The following is a 16,293-nucleotide window of genomic DNA, read 5'->3' on the forward strand; positions in this document are numbered from 1 at the left end:
CAGACAACACACAAGCAGCAGAAACAGCTAGCTTTGGTCTGAGAACAGCTGATTAAGTAGGGTCAGTTACATTTGACAGTATTCCCGGAATATTTAGCCACTAACTAATGTTATTTTACAAAAGGCCCACTAATTTTTCACTAGCCGTTTGCATTCTCTAAGCACAAATGTATTTTCTTCCACAGTCATCCCATGAGATGTCTAGAAGGCCTTTTACCCTCTACAGGACTGATCAGTCTCCCTCCCTCCCTCCCTCCCTCCCTCCCTCCCTCTTCCTCTCTCTCTCATTCACTTTTCTTTTTGTTGCATGTGAACCTGCAGCTGAAGGAACATTTCAGTCAATGTCCTGAGTTGGAGACAGACTGTGTGTACAAGAAATACGGCTGTTTTGTCAGGGTAGGTGCAACATATCCTCTTATTTATCAAGCTAAGCACAAGGCCCTAAACCAACTCTCCTTTTCCAACAGCCCTCTATGTACTCTACCAACTGCACTCTATCAACTACGCTCAACCAGCTTGCCTTTACCAACTTCACTCCAATTTAACTCTACCAAGTGCAGATTTACAATTTTACTTTACAAGCTCTACTTTACCAAATGGTCTTTTCCAACAAACTTTAACACGTCCACTCTACCAACTCTACTTTTCCAGTTCCAGCTCCACAGCTGAGACCATGTATTTAAAGGTCTTGTTTGTAATTCCTCTAGTTCAGTGAGAATGACGATGTTAAGGCTTGTTCAACCTATAAAGGCTTTGTCCAGGTGAGGATTTTTTTAAGACGTCGCTTTTTTAAGCAGGAGAAGAGGGCGAAGGTTCAGGTCCATGAGGATGCTGCTCTGAATGAGCATCTGCTGCTGGTTTTGGAGAACAACACCAAGCTGGAAAAGCAGGTACAGTTCCAAAACCTCCTTATAAGAGGGATTCTTCCTTCAAGCCATGATTCTCCCAGTGTAGAAGTGACTCTCCCACTGGCAGCCCTACAGAGCAATCCCAAATTGACTATTTCAAGCTTGTAGCATTTGTTTATTGGTGACCATGTTGAAGAGTCTTCCAGCCAGAGTCACTACAGGGCTATGTTCTCTGTGCAGATCCGCAGTACAGGGCTGTGTTGTCTGTGCAGATCCACAGTTACAGGGCTGTGTTCTCTGTGCAGATCCACAGTCTCCAGCAGAGCATGTCTCTAAGGCAGCTGGAGCTACAAGAGCAGAAGAGCACAGTGAGCAGTCTGGAAAGGGTGGTCCAGCAGGTGACTAAGAGTGACCAGGTGCTCTCCGTTGTGCAGGTAAGAGTCTACTCAGGGTATAAATGCTTCACATGGAAAAATATCCTGCACATAGTTTAATGCTTCCTGAGTGACTTTATTAAATGTACCACAAAGACGATATTTCAACCAGGAAACCAGGAAATCCACCAAGTGGCAAAGACCTACCTTATTGAAACAGTTTGTTGCGCAGTTACTAAACACACTCTGGGAGAATAATGTGTAATACTGCAGGATGTTTTCTTTTTCATTGCGTTTCTTAGACTTTTAAGTCTTTGGTAGCACCTCCTCACCCTCCTACCTTCCTGTTCTTTTGGTTTGTAATTTCTCAAGCTGTTGCTGGTGAAGGGCATTATGGGAGTTGAAGTCTCTTGTCCATTGCAGAGGTCTTTGGAGGAGCAGAGGGGCCGGGTCTCCAGCATTCAGCTCCAGCTGCAGCAGCTTTCCCTGGCCTTTGGCCAGGACTCCGCCCACACTGAGCTGGCTCAGCTCAGGGGCTCTCTGGGCACGCTCAGTCAGCAGGTGTCCGTCGTTGAGGGCCTGAAGGAGCGGCTTGGTGAGTGGCCCCGCCCACTGTTCATTAATGCTTCATAGATTGTGCTCTTCTTGTGTGTGTGATTGTCATTTTTGTTCTTGTCATATTTTTGTTCTTATTTACACACTAAGCTACAACCAATCTATTCACTAGGTTTTTATTCATTATTTTGCACATTTAGATTTTCCCAATGTTGTTTCTTAATTTTATTTTGCACTATTTTTTCAATTATGTTTTAATTTTCTTTCCACTGTGAAGCAACATGGGCAGAAGTGTGATGTGAATACACTAATAGGATTAATTCGTAATATTCAACATTACTCGGAAGCCTATTCCTCATATTAAAAATGTCTGCAAGTGGAAATAAATACACCTAATTTGTAAATTCCTGATAAATGAGTTGCTGATATCTGAGCACAGTGGAAATAAAAGGAAGATACACTGCCACAGCCAGGGAGAGGTATCAGGGTGAGGTCAATCCAATTTCAACTCAGCCAGTCGACAATTCATTGAAATTCAGATAATTGAAAAATTGTCCAAGAACATTATAGCTTATCTTCAGTTTGATAATTGGATTTCAGTTAATTTCCTGAACTGACCACAGCCCTGCTGAGAAGCCCAGCTGTACAGTTTGGCTTTCTTCCTGAAGTTCTGCTCTCTCCTGCACAGGTGTGCTGGAGGGCAGGTATCTGCAGCACTCACGGCTGCTGGACATCCATGTGGACCAGCTGCAGCGCAACGAGGAACGCTTCCGGGAGCTGGAGTCCACATCCTACTGTGGGAAACTCATCTGGAAGATCCGTGACTAACAGAAGAGGAAGGAGGTGGCCAGCAGAGGCCACGCCCCTCCCATGTTGAGCTCTGCGTTCTACACTGGGCGCAGCGGGTACAAGCTGAGTGCACGGGCGTACCTGAGCGGTGATGGCACTGGGTTGGGAACACACCTGTCCCTGTACGTGGTCCTGATGAGAGGCGACTTTGACTCACTGCTTCCCTGGCCCTTCCGCCAGACCGTCACCCTGACAGTGCTGGACAAGAGCACCGCCAGAAACCACATGAGCGAATCCTTCCTGCCGGACCCTGCCAGCAGCAGCTTCTCCCGCCCTGTGTCTGACACAAACGTGGCCTCTGGGTTCCCTTGCTTTGTTTCCCATGGTAACCTGGAGGCCCCTAAGAACGCCGCCTATGCGAAGGATGACACTCTCTTTATTAAGATCAAAGTGGACACCTCGGGGCTGGAAGACCTCTAGTTAGGGCTAGGTTTGACACCCTGGTGGGGTACAGCCATTGTAACCCTGAAAAAAGGATTTAATTTGACCTGGTGATTAAATATATAGGTGTGAGAATTGATTCTGTATGAATTGGCTTAATTCCTAAATGTAAATGTCTTCACTATTGAAGCTGCTCTTTTGGAAGGTAAGCAAGTAGCCTTGCTGCACATCATGATTTATATGATGTGTTCTGCACCAGATCAGTGGTTTTAGTGCCAACATATACATGGCATTAAGCAAAAATTCATTTTATTCTGGTACTCATTAGTAGGATTATCTACATTTCAAATGTCTTCATTTTGAGCCATTCTATATTTTGCTTCAGTTTCACATGCACACCAGTGTGTTTCTGTCTTTTGAATTTTTCCTCCATGCTGCTGGAAGCAAGTGTCTTGCACTTGAGCATGAACGACACATTATGTAGTAGGAAATACTCAACACATTTCACCAGTATTTTATTGTTGTCATATTCATTGTATGTACAATTAATGAAAACTTTAAAAATAACTTTTTGGCATCTTCATTTGTATCCATATGTTTTGCATGCTTATGAATGTGTCAGGGCAACTAGTGTTGTCTCTGATCATGCATAATTCTAACCATGGTTGAGAATTATTCTAACCCTAACCTTTATCCAAATGGTTCTTGAAATGAATTCTTTGAAATTAAATGTTCCCTTGAAAAGACAGCAGGCACGTGAAAATGAAGCCTAGGGGAAGTGGATATATTGTGTTTAAAGCTAATACACACAAAGATGATTAATAAACAGACTGCTGCCCTAAACAGATTTCACTCTTTTTGGCTTCAGAGAATGACCCAGGGGCCCCTAAAATTCTTGGTTACTGCTTATATATTTTTCATTATTGTGTTTGATGAAACTACATCCGAAAAACCTGTACTGCTTGACCCTGGCTATATCTGTCCAAGTTTACATGATGGATTTCACAGATTGCAGACTGAATTCCTAAAGCGTAAAAAACATTTTTAGTATATTGTTTTGTATGCTTACTCAATCTTTACAGTAAAAACATGCAATTATCATGCTGGTCTTTTCCCAAAACTTGACAATTTAGGGGGGGTGAAGAAATTTGAAAGAGCCCAAACTGGTTTTGGTTAGTCCAATTAACATGTGTAGTGCATGATGGTCCGGTGTGTGAGTGGTGCTAGTCACCAATAGAAAATTGGGCACCATTTAAGGTCTGTGGCCCCAGACCACCACACCCTGCGTGCTGTCCAAGTGGACCCAGGGGGGCTGGATATTTACCTTGCTAGACCCAAGTGGTTTTTGTTAACACCGCTAGGTAGCCCGACCACCCGAGTCAAGCCTGAGAAGGGTCTACATCTTGGGGCCTCCTCCAGTCTCCCCCAGATCAGATACGAGCGATACATACCAGTCTGGGTTAACCTAGAGATGGGGGCGATTAAGGAATTAAAACAAAACAATCAGTGGGTAAACTGACAATGGTATGAATTGGGGAATTACAATTACAATCGGGGCCCCACCAGGAATAGTCTGTGGCTGCATAGCTACTAGGACTGGGATCAAGAGCCCATGCAGTCATGAGGAGGGGACAACTATACCCGCCTATCAAGAGCCAGCCCATGTAAAGTGGGGTCACAGCTGATTGACAGGACCTTGTCCTCCTACTAGCTGGAAGCGGGCCAGAGCATATTACTTCCCGACATCTTTTTAGCCACTGCACACAATGATTGATAAGTTGGACAAGATGTGGAAATTATTCTTCCCTGCTGAATTAAATGGCTGTGGTAAAAATGTAATCTCTGTGAGGCAGCCAGTAAGAATGCATGAAAACTTCTGTCTCTTCAATAAAGGTGAATACACAGGTCTCTGACTGACGCTGTGCAATACTTCACCGAGAAAAGCAATATTTCCGATATTCAACAATAGATGCTACAGATTGTAAACTTCCCTCCTCCTAACTTTTCCTGAACTGTGCATCTGATTGTGGCGTCGCTACTATTCCGCGTTTCAGGTAGGTGTATCTTTACTTAATTTGTTCCTGCTGTTGTTAGTCAGAGAATATAGTTGTGCGTTAGTTCAGATAATCTCTCTTAAATTTGTCTCAGCTGTTCTTAGTTGGAGAACATAGTGGTGCGTTTGTTCAGATAATCGGTCTTTAATTTGTCTCAGCTTTTACTAGTTAGAGAACATGGTTGTGCGTTAGTTCAGATAATCGCTCTTTAATTTATTTCAGTTCTTGTTAGTTAGAGAACATAATTGTGCTTTAGTTGAACAGTGTATGCAGTGGTGATACTGTTAAATAGCCCTGTATTGTCTTGCTAATTTCGAGCAGTTTCACCTGGTGCTATTCTGCCCTAACGAGCTCATTGCAATTACGTAATTGCCACCACCTATTTTTAAACTCCAACTGAAGCTGCTGGAGGCGTAGGCCGCCTCGTGGTCAGTTTGTCACGTGTCTAACCCTGATTCCCTTGTGCCCGTTGCCTCGCTCCAGACGGGTCATCTACCACAGGCGCAACATATCTAACCTGCCACCCCTGTGCACATCTCAGGAACTCACTGTTGTGGGTGAACTATGGAACTGTCAGTCAGCTGTCCCAAAAGCTGACTTCATTACTGCCTTTTATGTCTATATGTGTGATATGTTGTTTTTATCTGCTGCTGTAACACCCAAATTTCCCCACCTGGGGATTAATAAAGTCTATTTTATCTTAGCCAAAGCAAAGTCTCTTGACTTCCTGGCTCACAGAGTAACCACAATTGCAGTAGGAGAATTTTAACGGATTGTTAATTTTTCTTAATTGTGCATTTGTTGGTCTGAGGGATTTGTTATCCTGACAAGAAAGGGCTGTAGATGAAGAAAAAGCCACATATTGACATAAAAATGAACAGTTTGTTAGAATTGCGGTATTGCATTTGAGCTTTGCAAACAACGTGCCTAACCGGACAGGATAGAGTTTGAAAAGCACTGGTCTGCAACATCAGTAGCAAGCAATCACTGCATTGTTAATTCAACATCATCATCCCCACATTACCACTGAAACAAGCAGAGAAGCACTTTGCAGGTTCATAAAGACAGAACATTGATTACAGCAGTCCGAAGCACGATTAAAATAATTTTTTTCTGCCAAAGTAACGTGCGCTCTGAGGATGGGCCCAGATCTCTGACACGTCAGGTGCAGGTGCAATCATAGAGAAAATAAAGCAAACTAACAGAAAAGTAAATCAGGAATGTTAAGTCTACCTTTAGTAAAAGGCTGGTTGGAAAATAAAAAGCAAGCAGAGTAAAAGACCAGTACAAACAGTGAGCCTGAAGCTGATTTAGGTCATTTTCATTTTTATTGTATATAAAAGCAAAGACAACATTTTTAACAGTAAGACTTTTGGTAGCGAGGGCGAGCTCCGGGTCCAGCAAACTCGTCGGACCAGGAGCGGCGGGAGTCGGCCACCAACAAGGTCCCGCGGTACCGGATCAGGATGTCAGATCTACTTCCTAGAGGCTTCATCCACATCTGGAAACAGACCAGAGCAAGTCAGCAAACCAGCTCTAACTAGGGAGCCCCATCTCCTGACTCTGTAACCAGGGAAGCCCACCTCCTGACTGTCAAACCAGGGAGGTATCAGACAACATTCCATGCCTGTTGTGTAAACCTTCAGCATGAAAATATTGAAGTATTTTAAAGGCTGAGCAATAGCAATATTCTCTTTGAAGCTCTCACGGGCATAAGCGAACATGAAAAACACAGACAGATACAGAATGACAAAAAAATGAGTAAATGTAAGGGCGGCTCACATTTCTGGTAGCGTGCCACAAGAGATCTGGAGACGGCCTGGCGGATTGCTGCAGAGAGAGAGAGAGAGAGAGAGAGAGAGAGAGAGATAGTGTAAATTGCGATCTCAGGGGTCACATCTCTCCTGCATCCTGTCAACAATCAGGCTGTTAACAATCATTCTGATTATCAAGACATTTTATAAAGCAATAACTGTGACAGACAGCTACAATACAATATAAAGCTTGCAACAGGCACACCCTGGACCACATTGACGAAGTTCTCCTAGGCGGCAAGATTCTTCTTTAAAATGGTGCATATGACATGTTGATTGAGTGAAATTGTAGCTGTGTGCAACAGACTCCTTGTGAATGCGTGCATTACTGGAAAGTACACAGACTGTCAGGCTCTCACGCCGACCTCCTTGACAGTGTGTCTTTATTGGACACCGAATAAATAAAATAAGAGATGCAATGAAAAGTCTCGTTAGGGTTATGTCTGTATTACTTAGGTGAACACATCTTACACATCCATGATAATTTTGGCGTAGAAAATAACGTTAGGTAGCTACCTAGTAAGTGCTATGCATAAGAGTGGCTAACAACAAGACTAAGGTGGTGATAAAATTTTTCCCGACCGTGAAGAACGCCTTACTCGTTTACATTTTGAATAGATGTGGCTAGACTGGCTAAATCTATCGTGGTTTCCGTGGCAGCACTGTCGACACAAGCAATATCGGAAGGGAATTTTGACTAGGTAGTTAAGCAAAAACTTGAAGGACAGCTAAGGCTGATATATAACGGCGGTTAAGAAAGCATGTTACAATGTTGTAGGTAGAGAATGAAGAGCAGATGAAGCACACAGCATTACCCAACGTTAGACAGATAGTTAATGTTAGCGACCATGTAGAACGGAGGCTAGTATTTGAGGTTAATTAGCATTAGCTAGTGAGTCAGTTAAGAGTTGTTTTCTTACCTTGGTAGTTGCAAAAATACACATGGCATGTAATGAATAGCCTTTCTCCAATTTGCCGGTTGAGTCTTTAGTCGTTGTCGTTGTGAAAATCCTATGAACGCGAGTGATGTTTATATTTGGGAGCTCCTATTGACAGCAGGTGTAGAAGGTCGCCATTGCTAAACCGGGAACAACCGAACAGTACTAATTACGGGAGCTAGCCTGGAGCTATGAGGCTAAGGGCACGTCATCGTTGATGATCCTTGATAGTTTACCAAGCAAGCATTGTAATCGGTGGCACGGTGGCTCAGTGGGTAGCGCTGTCGCCTCACAGTACGAAGGTCGTGATATCGAATCTCGGCTCTGTGCGGAGTTTGCATGTTCTCCCCGTGTCCACCTAGGTTTCCCCAATCCGAAAAACATGCATACAGGTTAATCGGAGATACTAAATCGGCCACGGTTGTGAGTTAGAGGCAGGAATACACTTTGAGTGTATTCCTGCCCCTCGCTCAGAACCAGCTGGGGTAGTCCCCCCCCAGCCATCTTGCTGAGGTACGGTAGATAAGGTAGGGTCGTTTTTTGAAATAGATCCATAATAGACATAGTGTAGATCCGTGTTTATTGTGTATCTATGAGGTGTTTGCCATACTTCCCAGCGAACGCGAGACGTGCAGACGATATGTTTATTGCGTTGACTTATTAACCGGCTACAATATTGCAAAGGAATGTGGATTGAACGTGAGCTCTTGTGCGCTTACCGGCCGGCCTGTGTTGTTCTTTAATCGGGGTTCGTACGGTCATGAAAAACCTGGAAAAGTCATTGAAATTTAAAATGCAATTTCCAGGCCCTGGAAAAGTTATGGAAAATTATATTTTTTGAAAAGTTTTGGAAAAGTAATGGAAATATAGCTAAAGTTGCATCAAATATAATTACTAATTAATCCAAGCATAAAAATAGTATGTATAGTAATAAAACGTAAATTGGCACGGTATTTTGGTGGTGTGAGAAGTTAATTCGGTCTGGCTCAGTCTGTTTACAGGCACGCCCAACAGGCACGCTTCTGCTAATGTAGCAGTTAGTAAACGTAGGCCCTACTGTGCCAACAATATGCCAGGGAAGTGCAGCTTCAATAATATATCAGGGCTCGAAATTAACTTTTTTACTTGGTAGCAAGTTAGGTAGTTAGGTAGTTAAGTTCAAAAAGTTAGGAGCACCCACCAAAATGTAAGGAGCACCCACCAAAATGTAAGGAGCACCAACAATATATGCAATCGATTTTTTATTGATAAACGACAATATAACAGTACGGTTTACAAGTAACAGTTAAACTGTCACGCCTAAAATGTGTCGACTCTTCAAGGAATTGCGTGTTATGCATTCAAACTACAAAGCGTTTCTCGTCACATTAATACCGCTAATTAAATCACAAGACATTCAATAGCAGTAAACTGCATCGGAGAAATTAGCTGTTTCAACCGGGTCGCTACACAAAACATTACGTTAACGTTTCAAAAAAAAAAAAAAATGCCGTAGCCTAATCGTTCGCTTCAACTTTTCAGCTTTCGATAACGCTAATAAATTGAACATAAACTTTTGTCTTCAGGTAACATTAGTTAACGCGTTAGCTCTCTGTGTCGCGTGACACTGGAGTGCAGCGAAAGGGGGTGATTGAAGGCTAATATTAACCAATTTAAAATCAGCATTAAAGGTAAGAATGTCAAGCTCACGATTGGTTAGAAGGGTCACCGTCAGCTCACAAGGCACATACTGAGTGTACTAGCTGTTTGAGACATTGACAAAAATGTTAAACTATTCGAATTAAAATATGAGAGAATGTATCTAAGTGTGTCTGTCTGGTGTTTATTTGTTTTAGAGAGGCACCATATGTTTCAGATGCAGACCTAATTTTACTTAGTGTTACAATACATAATTTTAAATCGTCCCGCTGAGAGAGCAATTTGTTTTGGTCATGGAAATTCAGTTAAAGGTTGTGGAGAAGTCATGGAAAAGTCATTGAAAATCATTGGTGAAAAAGTGTATGAACCCTGTTTAATACCACGGACAGGTTTGCTAATGATATTTGACGCATTGCATAGCTATGTCATGGTGCTGCACTAAGAAAGTGACAGTGTGGTGAACCTCCGGTTGAAGGATTGAATCCCGCCTCGCACTCAGGCAGATAATTTCCTCTTTTACACTAAGGTTTTCTTACGCTTATATTTGCTTTAGCAAAACTCACCGACGGCCACCTATATGCATTTCATGACGGCAAACGTATTCCTTTTATTTAAAAGTTAGCAGTTCACCACTCCGCCATTTCTACTAACTACATTTCTTCACTTGGCTACCATACAAAACCTTATCGGCAAACGCCACGTTTCTACATTTATGTCACCTCGCCCTGTTCTCTATCTATCTGTACGTTGTGCAACTCCCCATTAAAACATTACATTTAAAATCAAGTTTCACCCAAAAGTATAGCTACTAGTGCTGAACATGAGAAAAACACAACATCTCTCTTGTTACTTAACCTTCCACTTAACAATTACAGACTTATAGCGACTGTTATATATACCGCTCGATAAGGATTAAAAGCTCGCTCATGGTTAGATCAGGCCTACTCCATTAACTTGGCACTATGCTCCGTGATCATGTCAACCTTCACCTACATGTCCATCCTGCTGAAAACATATTGTTTCAACTAGGCAATTTGATAATTTCGTCCTAATTTCTCTCACACTGTTGTTATTTCCTCATATGCAAAGCCTGCTGGGACATATGCGTCTGCTCCTATTCTCCACAATCAAGTTTTCCGGTTGTAGCTTAGCAAAACAGCGAAGAGGATTCCCACCTGCAGATAAGCCTATGAAAATGGCTTATAAACCTTAGGAAGACTGAAAGTGCATCTCCAGGAAATAACAGACAACGGAGCAGGACAACAGGCTACAGAAATTGCGACCTAGGAAGCTTTAATTCTACGGGCTTGCTGATTGTTTTCTCTATCAAGGCTCGTTGGATGGCCGGCAAATCCGTGAGTACAACATATTTCAGCTGCGTTTCTGTTGCGTTTAGACGCTTTGTGACAGCCACTGTTTGTATACATAAGATGTATTTGAAAGCAATGCTACCCAATATTTGCTGAATTCTTTCAAGTCACTTGGCCCTGTGTTTTGTAACAACGTGACTCACTGCAACAGAATAGCAGGTGAACTGAGGGTAACGGCTTGGTGCTTCGGTGCTAGCCAGCAAGCTAACAGAGACACTCATTCATGCTAAAGTTGGGTATACATAAGTGCGTTTGAACATGATTATTTACAAGACTACTGTACAAAATCCCACAGGCTATTTACAGTTAAGCAGCGCTCTGTAGGCCTACATGCAAACAGTTTGGCTATTTACAACAATAATATACATTTCATGCAACCCCCCCCACATTGCTTTGCAGCCCCGCTAGCTAGCTAGCTAGCTTGCTTAGTCTTTGTCAGGATCGCCACAATATTATTTGTGACTGTGAGGCTATGCTAACTACAAATACGCTTAGCTGCGACGCTAGCTATAGCCTATGTCGAACGTAGGTGGAGCACGTTGTTAATGTAGATTTCTATCTTTCAATGGAAGTGGGAACAAGTTGTAGCGATCCATTGATGTAGTTATATCAGCCATTTGGCTGACGATCGCTGTGTTAATATGGATTCCTTACAATAGAAAATACGTGTCATTTCATGCCATGCTCTACATGGCCGTACGTTCTTGATATGGGAACGATTAATTTATAAGTGGTTCTCTGCTGCCACCCTGTGGAATGTTTTATGAACTGCAGGTAAGCTGGCTTATTGCACTCTAGACGGCCAAACGGTCATCGCATGGGAACAATGCATTTGTAAGTGGTCCTCTGCTGCCACCCTGTGGAATGTATCATGAACTGCAGGTGCGCTGGGTTAGGGTTTACAAAGTTTGCATGACATTGTGAAACGGTAAGATTACAAAACACAGGGCCAATTGACTAGGAAAAAATTGAAATACTTTGAAATACATGTTATGTCATTTGTGTGAGGCAAGGTAGCCTATATTGTTTGTAGTACTGTAACATGGCGTCATTGTGATATCAGTAGTTTTGAGTAACTTGGCATTTTTGAATGTTGAGAACGTGTTTTTTATGAGATATCATGTGTTTTTGCAAAGAGTTTTATTATGGAAGTGAGAAATGTGTCCCCGTAAGAAACGGTTGTGGATTATGACTGTCGTTGTGTGAATGTGTATTGCCTGATGAATGTGTGCTGTTTAGCAGTTTATACATAAGGGTATACATAAGTGCGTTTGAACATGATTATTCACAAGACTACTGTACAAAATCCCACAGGCTATTTACAGTTAAGCAGCGCTATGTAGGCCTACATGCAAACAGTTTGGCTATTTACAACAATAATATACATTTCATGCAAACCCCCCCCCCCCCCCCCCCCCCCACATTGCTTTGCAGCCCCGCTAGCTAGCTAGCTAGCTAGCTTAGTCTTTGTCAGGATCGCCTCAATATTATTTGTGACTGTGAGGCTATGCTAACTGGGTCATTCTACAGAAACGGTGGCATTTGGAATTGCAACATGTCTTGAAATGCATTTAACTTTACTTAATCAAAACTTATTGTACAATATTAATTAACCTCTTGCCTTTAACAATCCACAAAAATGAAAGCTTAATGTATTGTAATTATTTTTATACATTCACTCAAAGAATGCTTGTGCCATCTTTTTGTCATTGGTATTACTCATACCAAAAACAACATTAAAAGCTTATCAGAATAGTATTTCTCTATTCAATCTGCACATATACTCAAAGACATAGTAGGTTGATAATAATTTAAAGAAAAATGTTTTATTATTTATTTATTTATTTCAATCAGGTATGTGTAAAGTTGTATTGTGTGACATGTTTTCATTTACGCCATCAGGTTTTTGCTATAATATCAAGAATAACCGAAGGACAGTCTCAAAATTGAATGATACTATCCTTAAAATGCCAACTCATAAATAAAGCAACAATCAACAAACACAAAATTATTATGAAGTCAAAAACGGCCCCTTTAATATCAAATCAGCAAACAAACATGCAGTAACACCGGTGACACATTATAACACCAATGACTTGGTATAGTCATCCACCTAGAAGCCTCCCAGTCTGCTGCCTTCCTACCACTACTTCACTCCTTTGAGCTCTCCCTTCAACACTCTCCTCCAATCCACAAGGCAGGCAACCTCCTAGACCTGATCTTCCTGAGGACCTGCTCCAGCTCCAATCTTACGGTTACCCCCCTGCATACGTCTGACCATCATTTCATCTCCTTCTCCCTCCCCCTCTCCCCCTCCCATCCCCACTGTCACTGTCCGCCGTAACCTCCGCTCCCTATCAGCCTCTTCTCTTGCTCCCAGTGAGTGCTTCCCTCCCCCCTCTTCAATCATTTTCCAAGCTCCCCACTAACTCTGCATCCTCCACCCTGACGTCATCTCTCTCCTCAACACTTGACTCCCTATGCCCCTTGGTCCCTAGGCCAGCACGTTCATCCCCTCCCAGTCCATGGATGTCTGACATCCTACGCACCTCCAGGGCCAGCCTCCGCGCTGCTGAGAGGAAGTGGGACAAATCCAGGGACCCATCTGACCTCTGAGCCTATCAGTCTCTCCTGACAGAGAAGAGTTGATGAGGGTTAGAAATGGAGTTATGAATTTTGGTTTGGTAGAATTTTGCCTTAGCGGCAGTGACAAAAGAAGAGAAGTCTATTTTCTCTTCTCTCCTCAGCGTGCCACCTCCTCCACCCCAGTCTTCCTTCACTGCAGATGACTTTGCAGCATTCTTTGAGGAAAAGATTGCAGACATCCGCAGCTCCTTTGCCCCCTCTGCGTCCTCTGCCCCCTCACCCCCTCTGCGTCCTCCGCCCCGTTTCTCCACATTTTCTCTCCTCTCAGACGCTGAAGTCTCCCAGCTTCTGCTCACCCACCACCCTACCACCTGCGCCCTCGACCCTATCCCCTCATCTCTCCTTCAAGCAATCACACCAGACATCCTCCCTTTTGTCGCCTCCCTTGTGAACTCATCCCTATCTTCTGGATGTTTCCCCTCATCCTTCAAGAAGGCCCACATCACCCCGCTGCTGAAGAAACCCACACTAGATCCTTCAGTCATTCAGAACTACCGGCCGGTATCTCTCCTCCCTTTCCTATCCAAAACACTTGAACGTGCTGCATCTAACCAGCTCTCTGCTTTCTTCTCTGAGAACAACCTGCTTGATCCCCAGCAGTCTGGCTTCAGGCCTGACCACTCGACCGAGACTGCCCTCCTCTCCGTCAGTGAGTCACTCCAGGCCGCACGAGCAGCCTCGCTCTCTTCTGTCCTGATTCTTCTAGACCTCTCCGCTGCATTTGACACTGTGGACCACTCTACCCTCCTGTCCTCCCTGGCAGCAACAGGGATCCGCGGCACAGTCCTTGACTGGATTGAGTCCTACCTCTCTGACCGCTCCTTCCAGGTTGCCTGGGCGGGTAAGGTATCACCACCCCGTCCCCTCACCACCGGAGTTCCCCAGGGCTCAGTCCTTGGTCCCCTTCTCTTCTCCATGTACACCAGATCCCTTGGCCCTGTAATATCTGCCCATGGCTTGTCCTATCATTCCTATGCCGACGACACGCAACTCTTTCTCTCCTTCTCCCCATGGGACACACAGGTCCCTGCCCGCATCTCCGCTTGCCTGAGGGACATACAGAGCTGGATGGACAATCACCACCTGAAGCTTAACCCGGGAAAGACGGAGCTAATCTTTATTCCTGCTCCAACCTCTCCCCTCCTCAACTTTTCCATTTCCTTAGGGGACACCGTAGTGACATCATCACCCTGCGTCAAGAATCTCGGAGTGATGATGGACAACAGGCTGTCCCTCTCCAACAGCATTGCAGCAGTAACCCGGGCATGTAGATTTTTCCTATACAACATCCGCAGAATCCGCCCCTTTCTCACCACCTACTCAACCCAGCTCCTGGTCCAAGCAATGGTTCTATCCCGCCTGGACTACTGCAACTCTCTTCTGGCTGGACTACCGGCATCTGCCACCAGACCCCTGCAGCTCATTCAGAATGCTGCGGCTTGTCTGGCCTTCAACCTCCCCAGACACTCCCACGTAACTCCCCTGCTCACTACCCTCCACTGGCTGCCTGTTATAGCTGGCATCAAATTGAAAACATTGGTCCTAGCATACCAGGCAGTCAAGGGATCAGCCCCAGCATACCTTCAGAAGATATTCAAACCCTACATGCCAGCCAGATCCCTCCGTTCTGCTACCTCAGGACGCCTAGCACCTCCCCCTCTTGGCACCTGCACTTCCAGAACACGTCTCCTGTCTGTTCTGGCCCCATGATGGTGGAATGACCTCCCTGTGGAGGTCAGAACAGCTGAGACTGTGACCCATTTCAAACGACGACTGAAGACCCACCTCTTCAGGCTGCACCTCTCCCCATCCCTCCCTTCCCCCCTGTAAATGACTATACTTAGGGTTGTAACTAGGCAGCTGTTTCATAGGTGACTTAGTTGATGCGCCCGTGTTAATGACTACTTGTATTTTTATTTATTTTTATTTTTCCATAGATTGCGTTGTTGCCGTTCTCGTTGTTAGTGTTAATCAATTTAACCATCAGGGTCCAAGTTGAACTATGCGGTTGTTCCCTGTACTTGGACTGGTACTTCTCTCTAGGGGTTTCGTCATACTTGTTCCTGGTTATGGTCATACACTTTGTTGTACGTCGCTCTGGATAAGAGCGTCTGCCAAATGCCTGTAATGTAATGTAATGTAGTCAGGGAGCACTGTATTTACTAAAGCAATATCTTTAATATAGATATACAAAGTTCATAATCATGGCAGTTAATCCCCAAACTACACAGTGTAGCTTTATTATAATAATAATAATAATAATAATAATAATAATGATAATAAGCTGCTTGGCCACATTATTGCAGCTTGCAGCTTATTTTTTTTATTCAAAGCTACACTGTGTAGTATGCATACTATGCTTAAATAAATCCTTGTACTGTGACATATTTTAGTCCTGATATGTGAATTCCAGATTTGTTTGAATACGCTTGTAATTTCCTATATACATAATGGGTTTCATTCACTAACGGTGTATATGCAAAGATATTCAATTGTTTATTTTGGTTTATCTTTTGATTTTGAATCTTGGTTAAGCAAGAAGCCCTTATATGGGCTTTTCTGGAGCGTGTATTATGCTAATTCAAAATGACCTGCACATGCAAACCACTTTACAATAATAGTGAATGAGACCCAATATCTTCAGTTCTACCTTGAGATGCTGGGTTAACTCCCTGGAGATGATGGGGGGGTCAAGACTGTCTCTCCTGCTCTCATGTGTTGCCTGTGTCTTGCCTGGTGTGGAATTTTTAAGAGTTCAATTTATTCCGCCGTACTTTTGTAAGTAGAAAAATAAATGCAGGCACGTCTTCGTTTCAAAATAGGTTG

The 16,293-nt window shown here is 43.5% G+C and overlaps 1 long non-coding RNA gene and 1 pseudogene across 1 annotated transcript; one reads left to right on the forward strand and one right to left on the reverse strand.

Annotated features, from left to right (window-relative positions):
• Positions 1–4,988, forward strand: part of LOC118217387 — a 16,989-nt pseudogene extending 12,001 nt beyond the window's left edge.
• A 1,379-nt stretch (positions 4,989–6,367) lies between these two features.
• Positions 6,368–8,335, reverse strand: LOC118216377. The gene is made up of 3 exons (XR_004763006.1): positions 7,796–8,335; positions 6,844–6,891; positions 6,368–6,562 (listed from the first exon to the last, which is right to left on the reverse strand). It is a non-coding gene; the product is annotated as an uncharacterized LOC118216377 (long non-coding RNA).
• Positions 8,336–16,293: the final 7,958 nt, after the last annotated feature.

Source organism: Anguilla anguilla, chromosome 17 (assembly GCF_013347855.1).
Source record: "Anguilla anguilla isolate fAngAng1 chromosome 17, fAngAng1.pri, whole genome shotgun sequence".
Classification (NCBI taxonomy): Eukaryota; Metazoa; Chordata; class Actinopteri; order Anguilliformes; family Anguillidae; genus Anguilla; species Anguilla anguilla.